Raw genomic sequence first — 15818 nt, 5'->3', positions numbered from 1 at the left:
AACACCAGCAGATGGCAGAAGTTTCAATAGCCATTAGCCAAATCTTTCATCTAATTTTCTTACTTTCGAGGATTATGTTGTTAAAGATTTTTAAATTATAGTCTGCTTTTTGGTCTCTGCGATAACATGGAACTATTTCATTCTTTACATGAACATCTCAAAACAAAGTCAATCATTGAAGTAAAAGCAGCCATTCCCTTCAATCTGCACTCTTTACAAAACCTTATGCTAAGCAACCAACATTTCCCTGGAAGCCATATTGCCAAAAATGATCTCAAGACAAAAACCTTAACAAGCATTTGAATTGTCCCCACAATTGTGACAATGACAATAACAATACTTTGCCTGGTGGAGTCACACTGCTATGATACCCTGATGTTGTAATGAACTGTCTAATTTCCATTCGTGATTCTTGCCAATTTTGTTAATTTATTTACTCCTTCCTCATGCACTTTTCAAAATTATGTTACCATGACTGAGACTTTAGTAGATAGCAGTGAGTTTTCAGAAGATATGTAGCTCAGGTTGAGGTTCTGGATGTAAGTTTGCTCGCCAAGCTGGAAGGTTTGTTTTCAGATGTTTCGTCACCATACTAGGTGACATCACCAGTGAGCCTCTGGTGAAGCATCGGTGGTATGGCCCACTTTTTATTTATGTGTTTAGGTTTCCTTGGGTTGGGGACGTCATTTCCTGTTCTTTTTCTCAGGGGGTGGAAAATGGAATCCAAGTCAATGTGTTTTTTAATTGAGTTCTGGGTTGGATTGCCATGCTTCTAGGAATTTCTGCACGTGTCTCTGCTTGGCGTGTCCTAGGATGGATGTGCTGTCCCAGTCGAAGTGGTGTCTTTCCTCATCCATATGTAAAGATACTAGTGAGAGTGGGCCATGTCTTTTTGTGGCTAGTTGATGTTCATGTAACCCGGTGGCTAGTTTTCTGCCCGTTTGTCAAATGTAGTGTTTGTTTCAATTCTTGCAAGGTATTTAGTAAATGACATTAGTTTTGTTTGTTATCTGTATAGGGTCTTTCAAGCTCATTAGCTGCTGTTTTAGTGTGTTGGTGGGTTTGTGGGCTACTATGATGCCAAGAGGTTGTAGTAGTCTGGCAGTCATTTCAGAGAGGTCTTTGATGGAGGGGAGAGCGGCAAGGGTTTCTAGGCACGTTTTGTCTGCTTGTTTGGGTTTGTTGCTGAGAAATCTGTGCACTGTGTTCATTGGGAACCTATTCTTTTTGAATACACTGTATAGGTGATTTTCCTTTGCTCTTCGTAGTTCCTCTACGCTGCAGTGTGTGGTGGCTCATTGAAATAATGTTCCACTGCAGCTCAGTTTGTGGGTGTTGGGATGATTGCTTCTTGTTGCATACAGTTCTGGTCACCACATTACCAAAAGGATGTGGGTACTTTGGAAAAGGTGTAGAGGAGGTTCACTAGGATGTTGCCTGGTCTGGAGGGCACTAGCTATAAAGAGAGGTTGAGTAGATTAGGATTATTTTCATTAGAAAGACAGATTGAGGGAGGACCTATTTGGAGGTCTACAAAATCATGAGAGGTATAGTCAGGGTGGATAGCAAGAAGCTTTTTCCCCAGAACGGGGGAGTCAATTACTAGGGGTCTCAAGTTCAAAGTGAAAGGGGAAGTGTGTAATGGAAAGTTCTTTACGCAGAGGGTGGTCGGTGCCTGGAAAGCGTTGCCAGTGGAGATGGCAGAGGTGGGCATGATAGCGTAATTTAAGATGTATCTAGACCGATATGTGAATGGGCAGGGAACAAAGGGATACAGATTAAGGGCGGCACGGTGGCACAGTGGTTAGCACTGATGCCTCACAGCGCCAGAGACCCGGGTTCAATTCCCACCTCAGGCGACTGACTGTGTGGAGTTTGCACATTCTCCCCGTGTCTGCGTGGGTTTCCTCCGGGTGCTCCGGTTTCCTCCCACAGTCACAAAGATGTTCAGGTCAGGTGAATTGGCCATGCTAAATTGCCCGTAGTGTTAGGTAAGGGGTAAATGTAGGGGTATGGATGGGTTACGCTTCGGCGGATCGGTGTGGACTTGTTGGGCCGAAGGGCCTGTTTCCACACTGTAATGTAATGCAATCTAATCTAATCTAATCTAAAAAGATCCTTAGAAAAATGTGACAGGTTTAGATAGAGGATCTGAATCAGCACAAAGTTGGAGGGCTGAAGGGCCTGTTCCTGTGCTGTAGCTTTCTTTGTTAGCTTGCTCTCTCTGCATGGATGCTGTCTGATGCACTATGATCTCCAACATTTGTTGTTTTCAGTACATATTCCAGTATCTACTATAATTTGCTCCTAAATTGATTCAGTTTTTCTTTGTTATGACAGTAAGTGAATGTCTGAGAAATCCTTCATTCAGCAATGGTTTTCTTACTGGGTATGACTCACACTTGCTATGTATGATGTCACTAAAGCAGGTGGGATTTCTCCCAGAAATTTCAGGTATGAAGGCACAATGCTAAAGTTTCTGGAATTATTTTGTTGCATACAACTATTTCCCTTCTATTATAAATCCATAACATTTTTTCACTGGTACAATCATTACACTGAATCTTCACATCAAGCAATGAAATATTTAAGTGCTCCCCATAGTTCTCATTAATTCACTTCACTGGAAAATACAGAGGCACAAGTATTGGATTGAGTTGAACAGAGTATTATTGGTCCATATTGCTACAAGCACAGTCATTACATCATAGGTCACAAAAGTCAGCGTGATTTGAAGTCTTTATGTTCAGTACAAAGGACCCTGAATAATTCGAGCAAAAAAAGGTTATCCTTCAGGAAAATGCTATTTATTCAAAAGAAAAATGAGCCTGCTCAGAGCTGATCATTAATGATATCTCTAATGGTGTTTTTAAATAGGCTTTGTATGCATTTGAGCAAATTTGCCAATCGAAAAGATCATTATGCAAGGCTTAATTCTGTATGGAGGTAATCAGTTGTTCTATTGTCTCAGTTCATAAATATAGCACAAGTGCCCATGTAAGACAAAAGAGAAGAAAAATTGTCCTGAAAAGGGTTAGTGTCACTAATTGGAGGAGCATTAGTGGACTGGAGTCAGCATACTTTGCCTCAGAAAGCACTAGTAGTGTATTCACTCATTAGTTACAAGCAGCCTCAAGGGGTGGTTTTGTTAGCTAGTGTTTTTTTCACTTATTGCTGCAATAAAGAAAAAGATATAGCTTCAAAATGGCAAAACACCACACAAATAATCTTTTCTGTCATCATACTCACCAAGATTGGAAGTCAGTCATCACCTGCTCAACATAAAGCCCAGAAGAAGATAATGACGTTTCCATATTTATTTCAGATTTCAAGTCACCCATTGAACTAACAGCTGCTTCTAGCTGTGCTTCTGCTGCATGTGTGGCAGCATCAGGATCTTAAACAGGCAGCTTGTGGATTTTCAGTTAACTTTATGTAGATTGCAACTTAGCACATGTGAATGTATAGAGAAAAGAAAATTGTACGGATGTTATTCAAGGCCTTTTGAGATGTTCTATTTGGTGCATATTCAGCTGATTCTAGCTTTGCAGTGCAGTAAAGCTGAGCATTTAGTCAGTACTGCAACTACTAAAGAAAAGCAGGGACTTGATTCTAAATAATCCTTTTCAAAAACCACCACTGAAGGGCAGTGTCCCCTGCTCTTCAAGAGCAAATAAGAGAATCCACCGGCATCAATGTGCAGCTCCACAAAAGAATAGGACACATCTCTCAGAGATACCATTATGGCAATTAAGCATTTTTAAACCAAAGCATCACTAAATCACCCTCAGATCATTCAGCATTTCTGATGTAAAAATAATAAATATAATTCATAGGTTACAGCAACCTTATTTTTGTTTTTCAATCCAGTTCAGAAATTACAATAATGCTATTGAAGATAAGAAATATTGTCCTTCAGCAATAGCATATTGTTATTTCAGGATACCACGGGCTTGATGAAAAGTCAGGGCCATTGCTCGCTGCTCGGGCTAACTACACTGTGATGGCTGCTGATGCTGCTGGCCTCGTGAACGAGGTGGGGGATTATGGCTTGAAAGCAAAACAAAACAAAAAAAATTATGCACGACTCACATAGCCTCTGAAGGTTCCTGATTCAGGCTGCTTGCCTGCCCTTGCTGCACAGATTGGGAGCCTCCCATCCTTGGCTTGTCCCTGTACAGAAGCTCCAAGCAGGGCCAGCCTCCTTGTTAGCTCCACCAGCAAAAAGCCCTGAGAGGTCTGACTGTAGGACTTGCGATGCTGCACTGCAGATGGGAACAGCTGCTTGCATTAGTGACAGTATTACTGTAGCGGCTGGTTCTAATCTCTGAACGGCTGCCAGCTCCTGGCATCAAGATTACTAGAAAATTTCCTGACTATTATGGGGTACACAACAATGATGTGCTCAGCCATCGACAAAAGGTAGCACTAAAACAAACCCACACATAGAAAACAATTAATAAGATGACAAAACACAGGATAAGATGACTCCTCCCTATAAGCACAGAACCAGCTCCCTGAACAGCTACATTAACCAGGTCAGATACAAATTGATGTATGATGAACAATGTATGTTAAATCAATTCATCTCAGTGGCAATGTATAATTTCTTTTTCCAGGAACTATTAATTGTATACTAAATATTTGTTCTCTCAAGCACAGCAGAGTGGAGAAATATTTCCCACAATTATGCATCCCTTTTCAAAATGGAATATTCCAACAAGGGAAGTAGACAGTATTCCAACAGGAGCCAACACACACACTGAGAGAATTGGAGGTATTTCATCTGTTGTATTTAACTCATTGACTACTGTTGCCAAGGAAACACAATTAACCAGTCCTGCGTGAAGAATCCTCGATTATTGTTTAGCTTTAAAGGACCATTGTTCAAAAATACATTTGGCAAATGTTTTCTTTGTTAATGAGGAGGGGGCCAGCAACTGTGGCAATTCTACAATAATGGCTTCACATGATTATTGCAATGAATTCAATTCAGATAATTGCTTTCAAGAAAAAATTGCTTTTTTAATATGTGACAAGTCTAAAGACTACAAACCTCTTGCCTGTCATTGTTAAAAACAATTGAAACTAGATGATATTATCATGGGACAAAACCTCTTCTGAAGTTTTTTTCCTGATGGGGTACTCATGTTAATTCTTCTGCCAAAAGCAGGACAAAAAGGAATGCAGTTGGACATGAGCCTTGCTCATCAAATTTTATCAAATCCTCTTGAAGGCATACAATCTTGAAAGCTGCAGGTTTAATCAGTAATCTGACCTGAATGCATTGGTCTCAACCAGGGCAGTGGCAAGTATGCTCCAGCGATTGACCACAGGATCCGAGGTAAGGGAAGGAGTCACAATGGAATGGTCATTAGCAAAACAAGGCTGGATTTACCAATCAAAAATTAATCTCGCTTTACACGTCAATTTAAGATGAGAGGGGGAAAGAAAATTTGGTGCTGGCTGGAAGAGGGGAGAGATCCAGATGACAGGACACAATCATGAAAGAACTATCTTCATGTCATGAAAGTTAGTGGGCAGCAATGGAGTGCAGGTTCATAGCTCCTTGAAAGTGGAGTCGCAGGTAGAGAGGATAGTGAAGGCGGCATTTGGTATGCTTTCCTTTATTGGTCAGAGTATAGAGTACAGGAGTTGAAAAGGTCATGTTGCGGCTGTACAGGACATTGATTAGGCCACTGTTGGAATATTGCATGCAATTCTGGTCTCCATCCTATCGGAAAGATGTTGTGAAACTTGAAAGGGTTCAGAAAAGATTTACAAGGACATTGCCAAGGTTGGAGGATTTGAGCTATAGGCTGGGGCTGTTTTCCCTGGAGCATCGGAGGCTGAGGGGTGACCTTATAGAGGTTTACAAAATTATGAGGGGCATGGATAGGGTAAATAGGCAAAGTCTTTTCCCTGGAGTCCAGAACCAGAGGGCATAGGTTTAGGGTGAGAGGGGAAATTATAAAAGAGACCTAAGGGGCAACTTTTTCACAGAGGGTGGTACATGTACGGAATGAGCTGCCAGAGGGAGTGGAGGAGGCTGGTACAATTGCAACATTTAAGAGGCATTTGGATGGGTAAATGGATAGGGAGGGTTTGGAGGGATATGTGCTGGGTGCTGGCAGGTGAGACTAGATTGGGTTGGGATATCTGGTCGGCATGGACGGATTGGACCGAAGGGTCTGTTTCCATGCTGTACATCTGACTCTAAATTACATTTAATTTTAATCCTCATAAATGTAACAATGAGCATTTTCATTACTTATGCCACAATATCAAAAAAGTCCCGGTCAGAGGCTATGGTCGTAAAAGGTATTCAAATTGTATTCTAATTCTAAACAGATAGACAATTTGTTCCATGAAACTATGGTTGGTGAAAGGTGACAGCAAGAAGCAGGAAGTTGGGCAGAGATTGCCTGTTAGTTTTGAGCATTCAAGTGTTAAAAACTGCAACCTGACAGGCCCCTCACAACTGGCAATATAGCATTCTCTCAAACAGTACTAACAATATTAAAAATAATCCGTCAGAAAATTCCTGGAACCGAATTCACTGGGAGCTTTGGTGACCAGAAAAAGATGGGCATGTGAATGAATTATATCTATGTTAATGAAACCCCTGTATAGGAGGGTAGCCGTTGATTTAAACTACATTGGGAAGCTGCTCTTGAACTACTGAATTTTTGAAACGCTGATTACTTCAGAGTTTTTGACATTTTGCTTACTTTGTGAAATTTTGTCCCATATATTTGCTAGAAATTCAGCTGTGGTGCAAGCAAAGTTATGCAGCGGAAATGCCTTGTGTTATGTGGAAGAAAAGCTGGATGAAAATGGACGACATATATACAAGAAAACATATGTACCAACAAGGAGGAGTCGTCCTTTTAGCCCTGTGAGTCTACTCTGCCAATTAATATGATCATGGCTGATCTGGTTGCAATCTTAAAACCAAATTGCTGCCTTCCCCTAATAACCTTTCACCCCTTGGTCACCAAAAGTCTATCAACCTCTTCTCTAAAAATATTCAAAATGTACACTTCCGCCATCTGTTCAGGACAAGAGTTCCAAACACTCGCCACCATTTGGGTGGAATCTTACAGGGCTCTGAACAGTGTGGGCTCTGGTGAGATTTGTGGCAGAATCAGACGAGAAGCCCATCAAAGGCCTAGCTCGATGTCAGGACCATCTTGTTCCACCTTTTATACATGTCATAAACGGTGAAGCAAGATTCTCACCAGGCATGGGCAAGTTCCCAATTAAGGAGATGGTTTCTTGTTCATCGCCTTGTTGATGGCCCAACTTGCCTCCTTAATATTCAGACTTTTATTTTACCACATTTGCTAAACAAGTGGAACAGATTGTCTATCTGATCACAGTTTACAGGGAACCCTGAGCAGGTAGATAGCGGATTCAGCTTGCTGTTTGCTCTGAACAACCTCCAAGCTGCATTCAATCAAACTGCATCTCAAACAAAAAAGGTTACAATCCATAGGCACACTCTCCTTGTCCATAGCCATTTATATCTGGCATCTGCCAACACATCATCATCATCATAACTCTTCACCAACATACTTGTAAGCCACTCAGGAAGCAAAGACTTGCATTGCTGGCCATTCCTGATGAAGGCTTATGCCTGAAACTTCAATTTCCCTGCTCCTCGGATGCTGCCCAACTAGCACCATTCTAATCTTGCTAGCCACACTGGCAACTAGCAGTGTGGAGCTGCAGTAGGGACTTTTTGCGCAGATGAGCAGGAACCCAACTCAGACTGGACCAGCTTGCAACTCAGGGCTGTTCACTGGTTATCTTAACATTTGCTTACTTAGTGCCAACCAGCACACTCCATCCATAACTTGATGCTTTGCCATACCACACCTGTTAATATGTTGGTGATTCAGTATTGAGGTGCTGTTTAGGCAAGCTGCTTGTCAGGCCTAGACATTCGTTTTGACCATGTGCACTAATTGAGGATCGTGTCTCTGGGATGAGAAGAAACCATGCAAGCACAGTAAAGAGGCACACATATGCTGAACTGCCATAACTGTCTGCCTGGACACATTTCCATTATAGCATGAATTTTAATGTGATTAGTTTTGGATTTTTTTTTCCATTTAGGCACTGATCCGAGTCTTAGAATAGATTCTTAGAAGAAATGGATTTGTTTCTTGTCAAAAGAAATGATTCCCTCTTACATTACACTAAACATTTCTGAATCCAAATGAGAAAAAGAGCACGAATTGTTCAGAATCAGTACAATGACAGCCATCTGGCCTTAGGAGTTTCATGGAGAGGAGATGCCACTTACCCCTTACCTGAGTGTCTCACCTGCAGAAAGAAGTTGGTAAATAGTTGAGTTGAGCCATTATTGAAAATATGTCTGTGCTCGCAATCAAAGGTGTTGTGATTTAATGGTAGATTGGAAACATTAATGCTTCTTCAGCTTGTTGTATGCACTATGGTGCAAAAGTGTTTAGCAAGGGCATTAGCATAATGAATTCAAGTACAGAGGAACCTCGATTATCCGATATTCAATTATCTGAATATCCGGCAAAATTGCAATGTCCTGAAACTCAGCTACACTATGTTATCTGGCATTGAATTATCCAGAATTCGATTAACCAAATGAAATACTCTCCATCCATGTCCTTCGACTAATCAGGGTTCCTCTGTAAATGTCATGTTTATTAGCAATCAATTCAGCTGATAAAGTGGATGTGCCATGGAATTTTTTTGTCTTATTAAAGTGTGCCTAGATACTGAAAAGGTTTGGAACTACAGTGTAGACCCTTGCACTCTCTCTTTTTAGGAAGACCTGGCACACCTTCTGCCATTGTTGTAATTCTGTTCGCCGAGCTGGGAATGTGTTACAGACGTTTCACCCCGTCTAGGTGACATCCTCAGTGCTTGATTCAGTATTGAGGTGCTGTTTAGGCAAGCTGCTTGTCAGGCCTAGACATTCGTTTTGACCATGTGCACTAATTGGGGATCGTGTCTCTGGGATGAGAAGAAACCATGCAAGCACAGTAAAGAGGCACACATATGCTGAACTGCCATAACTGTCTGCCTGGACACATTTCCATAATAGCATGAATTTTAATGTGATTTGTAGTGACAAACCACTACAAATGCCGGAGGAAACATCACAGAAGTGCTTCACAGGAGGCTCCCAAGCACTGAGGATGTCACCTAGACTGAGGATGAAACGTCTGCAACACAAATTCCCAGCTCGGCGGACAGAACCACAACGAGCACCCGAGCTACAAATCTTCTCACAAACTTTGAACACCTTCTCAGGCACTAGAAGGGTCAGCAGTAGGCCCAAGAACAAAGGACCAGAGGCTAGCAGCTCTTTTATATGCAATAACATCAGCAGGGGAGGCAGTGACAAGGTCTCAGATTGTGCAGGGACTTAGGCACAGGTGAGTGATGGTGCGAAGGCAGTCACAGGATATGAGAGCGCACAACAAAAGAATCAACAGGTTCGAGAGGAGGATGGCTCACACTGGGTCAGATCTTCCAATGTCAAGTCCCCTCATCAGGGACTGCTTGCTTTCAAATGGGGGATTCCTCTTGGAGCTAGCATGTTCCCTACCCAACCCTCCTACTCACCCCTATGTCCCCTAGTGCTGGGTTAATACCAGTGGCAACAGGTTGAGGCCCAAGTGGAAATGACATCTATGGACCTAATCATGAAAGCGGCAGGGTGGTACTTCCACCAAACACACAGTGGGGAACGGCACAAAATTATGCCCACTGCTCAAAGTCAAGGGCATTACTGAAAGCAGCTATGGGACCACTCACTCAATCTACTGCACACAACTGTGTCCTTGAAATTCAACAGTGAATACATGAACACACAGGTTCAAGAAAGGATCAAGGCAAAAGATGGAAAATTATAGGCCAATTAGCCTAACCTCGGTTGTTGGTAAAATTCTAGAATCCATCATTAAGGATGAGGTTTCTAAATTCTTGGAAGAGCAGGGTCGGATTAGAACAAGTCAACATGGATTTAGTGGAGGTCGTGCCTGACAAACCTGTTGGAGTTCTTTGAAGAGGTGACAAGTAGGTTAGACCGGGAAACCCAGTGGATGTGGTCTACCTAGACTTCCAAAAGGCCTTTGATAAGGTGCCACATGGGAGGCTGCTGAGCAAGGTGAGGGCCCATGGTGTTTGAGGTGAGCTACTGGTATGGATGGAAGATTGGCTGTCTGACAGGAGGCAGAGAGTTTGGATAAAAGGTTCTTTTTCGGAATGGCAGCCGGTGACAAGCGGTGTCCCGCAGGGTTCAGTGTTGGGGCCGCAGCTGTTCACATTATATATTAATGATCTGGATGAAGAGACTGGGGGCATTCTAGCAAAGTTTGCCGACGATACAAAGTTAGGTGGACAGGCAGGTAGTACTGAGGAAGTGGGGAGGCTGCAGAAGGATCCAGACAGTTTGGAGGAGTGGTCCAGAAATGGTTGATGGAATTCAATGTGAGCAAATGCGAGGTCTTGCACTTTGGGAAAAAGAAGAGAAGCGTGGATTACTTTCTAAACGGTGAGAAAATTCGTAAAGCCAAAGTACAGAGGGATCTGGGAGTGCTAGTTGAGGATTCTCTAAAGGTAAACATGCAGGTTGAGTCCGTGATTAAGAAAGCAAATGCAATGTTGTCAATTATCTCAAGGGGGTTGGAATATAAAAGCACTGAGACGCTACTGAGACTTTATAAAGCTCTGGTTAGGCCCCACTTGGAGTACTGTGTCCAGTTTTGGTCCCCACACCTCAGGAAGGACATACTGGCACTGGAACGTGTCCAACGGAGATTCACACGGATGATTAAGGGGAGATCTAATAGAATCTTACAAGATAATACATGGCTTGGAAAGGGTGGACGCTAGGAAATTGTTTCCGTTAGGCGAGGAGACTAGGACCCGTGGACACAGCCTTAGAATTAGAGGGGGTAAATTCAGAACAGAAATGCGGAGACATTTCTTCAGCCAGAGTGTGGTGGGCCTGTGGAATTCATTGCCACAGAATGCAGGAGAGGCTGGGACGCTAAATGTCTTCAAGGCAGAAATTGATAAATTCTTGATGTCACAAGGAATTAAGGGCTACGGGGAGAATGCGAGTAAGTGGAGTTGAAATGCCCATCAGCCATGATTGGATGGCGGAGTGGACTCGATGGACCGAATGGCCTTACTTCCGCTCCTATGTCTTATGGTCTTATGGTCTTAACTAGGATCTGTAACTTAGAATCACATGAACCAATGCAGCTTCTCAGGTGGCTGTTTTTCAACTGTGCTTTGGATATTTAAAGAAGGCAGAAATTAAGCATGACTTCTCAGAGTACAAGACTCTCTCCAACTCAGATTCTTGACCCACCCAACAGAACGAAGGTTGTGTTTCAGGTCCCAAAGTAGTGAGCATCATTAATCCAAATTTCAGAAGTTTTAAAATCAGGAATCCCTCTTTATATTCATGTTTGCTCACTCCCATTATGCATCTGCACTTTCTGCAAGCATAATACTGAAAAGTTGCAGTTTTGAAGAGTAGATAAAGAGTGAAATCCAAGTGTCTAACTTCATTCCAGCTTGTATGTGTGTGATCACATCACTTGTATGTAGACTATAAGGATAGGCGAAAGTGAGAACTATAGATGCTGGAGATCAGAGCCTAGATTAGAATGGTGCTGGAAAAGCACAGCAGGTCAGGCAGCATCCGAGGAGCAGGAAAATAGACATTTCAGGCAAAAGACCTTCATCAGGAATGAGGCAGGGAGCCTCTGGGATGGAGATATAAATAGGAGAGGGGTGGGCCTGGGGAGAATGTAGCCAAGAGTACAATAGGTGGATGGAGGTGGGGATGAAGATGATAGGTCAGAGAGGAGGGTGGAGCGGATAGGTGGGAAGGAAGATTGGCAGGTAGGACAGGTCATGAGGATGATGCTGAGCTGGCAGGTTGGAACTGAGGTAAGGTGGGGGGGGGGGGAGGGGAAATGCAAGTCTGAAAGGAGCTTAGCATTCTGCTTCAGTCATGGTTTAACAGGGTGAGGGGAAGATCTACTTGGAATACACAGCAGGTCCTAGTGCTTGGGGTAATGAAATGCTAGATAGCTTTACCCTGGCAGCTATGAAGAAGAGTCATCTAGACTTGAAATGCTCGCCTGGTTTCTCTCTCCATGGATGCTGCCTGACCTGCCGTGATTTCCAGCATTCTTTGTTTTTTGTTTTCTTTACCGTGGCAGACTTACTCACTTAAACCTAATTATCATGTATTCTTTGACTGTCAGACACAACATTTTCTGTCTGTCTGTTACCTCAAGCTAAGGGAATAGAGTTCCTATTGGGAAATTGTCTTGAGATCCTAAACAAGGCAAATAGTACTATCAGCACTTCTTGCACAAATACCTCCTTAGCAGCATCACAAAATGGAAGTGTTCTTGCTCTTGGTCAGTCCTATTCAGGTTTACAGCCAAGATGGATTCAGAGCTAGGTAGTAGAACCACCTGAAGAAGAAGCAGCACTCTGAAAGCTAGTGCTTCCAATTAAACCTGTTGGACTATAACCTGGTGTTGTGTGATTTTTAACTTTGTACACCCCAGTCCAACACCAGCATCTCCAAATCACGTGTAAGGTCATCATGCCTGTTCCCTGCTGAAAGTAAGCTCCTGATTAAAGATGGATGCAGAATACAAAATGAAATGAGGCCAACTATGGGAAATCTGGTGAGTTCAGCTCAGCAAACTCACAATTTTTCATTTTCCCATCCTGCACAGACCATAGAATCGGAAAATTGGCCCCTAAAGGAACTGAGTTCTTGTCCAATTAACTCATAACTACCAGACTTTCAATTACTTTATTTTCCCTATTTTTGCTTTGTTTTGGCATAGAACTGAAATACATTCAGCAATAACATTTTATAACCTGCAGTTGGCATAATTCAGTTAGGAATAAAAACATTGGTTTCCCTGGACACCAGACGTATACTTTATGTGCAAAAGCTTATGCGATCACATAACTACTCAATCGTATTCAGGAGATATTCCACATTACAACAAAACAATGGCAAGAGTATAAACATTTTAAGTTACATTGGTCACCTCATCCATTAATTGTTAAGTAAACATCATTAGAAAGACCTGACTTTGTACTTGCAAGTAAGGAAAGCTGTTCGCTAAAGTAGAGATAATGTTATGAACAGATTATGGACCTTGACTAACACGAGTTAAAAATAATGTGGACTTTTGAATCAAGTATATGAAATTAAAATCCTTATTGTTGATCTTTTACACAGTGTGTGTACAATAGACCAAGGCATATTACCAGACCTGTATATTTGATAGATTAGGATTCTTGGTGATAACAATGGGCCAACAAAATAGATCAAAATGACCATACACCAGGAAGTTAATCATTAATGGTTATTGTTCCTCTTGATATTTTACTGATGATCCTGTTGATTTTTCACTGAAAAAAATGTATTCATTGATCATATTTGTGAAAAAAGCCTCTCTCTGGCTCTATGACATACACACAAAAAAAAAATCAATGGAATCGGGCCAAAGCAAAAGCTCAACGAAATCCATTCGATTCAAAGTCAAACAATATTTTTGATATTCAGGTAAGTAATGGCTTTTTTTAAAATCATTGAGACTTTTCTATATAGAAGGAGGAGTTTATACTTAATATGAACTGAAGCATTTGCAAACAAATCACATTTATAAAGAGCAGTGTAATTCAATGATATCACAGTTTGCTGAATTACATTTCAAAGCAGAGGTGAGAGGAGATTATTGTGCACACAGGCTGTTTGACTGCTGCTGCCTCTCCTTAGGGGTCTGAGACTGCACAAAGGATGTCTCGCCGTCATGCATTTTTAACCCTTTGATGGCTTCATCTAGATTTCTGGGCTGCAACCCCGTCCCCATGCCGAACCCCACCTCCGATCTCCATCCCCGCCCCCACTCCTAGCTCCAGCCCCACACCAGGTCCTAGCTCCCAGCCCTGCCGTATTTTCACCATCCCTCCAGAACTACCCCTCTCGGAGGATGAAAGATCAGTCCTCGGCGGAGGCCTCACCTTCATTCCCCTACGCTCTTGGATTAACGAGTTCAACACGCGGCGAGACATCGAACAATTCTTCCGCCGCCTTCGCCTCCGCGCATACTTCTTCAACCAGGATTCTTGCCCACCCTCTGATGACCCCTTCTCCCGCCTCCAACACACCCCATCCACCTGGACACCCCGTGCTGACTTCTTACCTGCCCTCGATCTCTTCATAGCCAACTGCCGCCGCGACATTAACCACCTCAACCTCTCCACCCCCTCACCCTCGGAACGTGCAGCCCTCCACTCCCTCCGTTCCAACCCCAACCTCACTATCAAACTGGCAGACAAGGGAGGTGCAGTAGTAGTTTAGCTGAGGCTAAATGCCAGCTCGCAGACACCTCCTCCTACTGACCCCTTGACCATGACCCCACCTCCCACCACCAAACCATCATCTCCCAGACCATCCATAACCTCATCACCTCAGGGGATCTCCCATCCACCGCCTCCAACCTCAGTCCCACAACCCCGCACCGCCCGTTTCTACCTCCTGCCCAAATTCCACCAACCTGACTGCCCCAGCCGACCCATTGTCTCAGCCTGCTCCTGCCCCACCGAACTCATCTCTGCATACCTTGACACGGTCCTGTCCCCCTTAGTCCAAGAACTTCCCACCTACGTTCGGGACACCACCCACGCCCTCCACGATTTTCGCTTCCCCAGTCCCCAACGCCTTATCTTCAGCATGGACATCCAGTCCCTGTACACCTCCATCCCCAATCACGAAGGGCTCAAAGCCCTCCGCTTCTTCCTTTCCCGCCGTATCAACCAGTACCCTTCCACTGACACCCTCCTTAGACTGACTGAACTGGTCCTCACTCTGAACAACTTCTCTTTCCAATCCTCCCACTTCCTCCAAACCAAAGGAGTAGTCATGAGCACCCGCATGGACCCCAGCTATGCCTGCCTCTTCATAGGATATGTGGAACAGTCCATCTTCTGCAGCGACACTGGCACCACCCCCCACCTTTTCCTCCGCTACATCGATGACTGTATCGGCGCTGCCTCGTGCTCCCACGTGGAGGTTGGACAGTTCATCCACTTTACTAACACCTTCCACCCCGACCTCAAATTTACCTGGACCGTCTCAGACTCCTCCCTCCCCTTCCTAGACCTCTCCATTTCTATCTCGGGCAACCGAATCAACACGGACATGTACTATAAAACGACCAACTCCCATAGCTACCTAGACTACACCTCCTCCCACCCTGCCCCCTGTAAAAACGCCATCCCATATTCCCAATTCCTTCGTCTCCGCCGCATCTGCTCCCAGGAGGACCAGTTCCAATACCGAACAACCCAGATGGCCTCCTTCTTCAAAGAACGCAATTTCCCCCCAGACATGGTCGACGATGCTCTCCACCGCATCTCCTCCCCTTCCCACTCCTCCACCCTTGAGCCCTGCTCCTCCGCCCTTGAGCCACCAGGACAGATCCCCACTGGTCCTCACCTACCACCCGAGCAGCCTCCAGATACATCGTATCATCCTTCGTCATTTCCGCCACCTCCAAACGGACCCCACCACCAGGGATATATTTCCCTCCCCTCCCCTATCAGCATTCCGAAAAGACCACTCCCTCCGTGACTCCCTCGTCAGGTCCACACCCCCCACCAACCCAACCTCCACTCCCGGCACCTTCCCCTGCCGCCGCAAGAAATGCAAAACTTGCGCCCACACCTCCCTCCTTACTTCCCTCCAAGGCCCCAAGGGACACTTCCATATC

Source organism: Chiloscyllium plagiosum, chromosome 22, assembly GCF_004010195.1.
Source record: "Chiloscyllium plagiosum isolate BGI_BamShark_2017 chromosome 22, ASM401019v2, whole genome shotgun sequence".
In the NCBI taxonomy this organism is placed as follows: domain Eukaryota; kingdom Metazoa; phylum Chordata; class Chondrichthyes; order Orectolobiformes; family Hemiscylliidae; genus Chiloscyllium; species Chiloscyllium plagiosum.
This window is presented reverse-complemented; position numbering follows the sequence as displayed.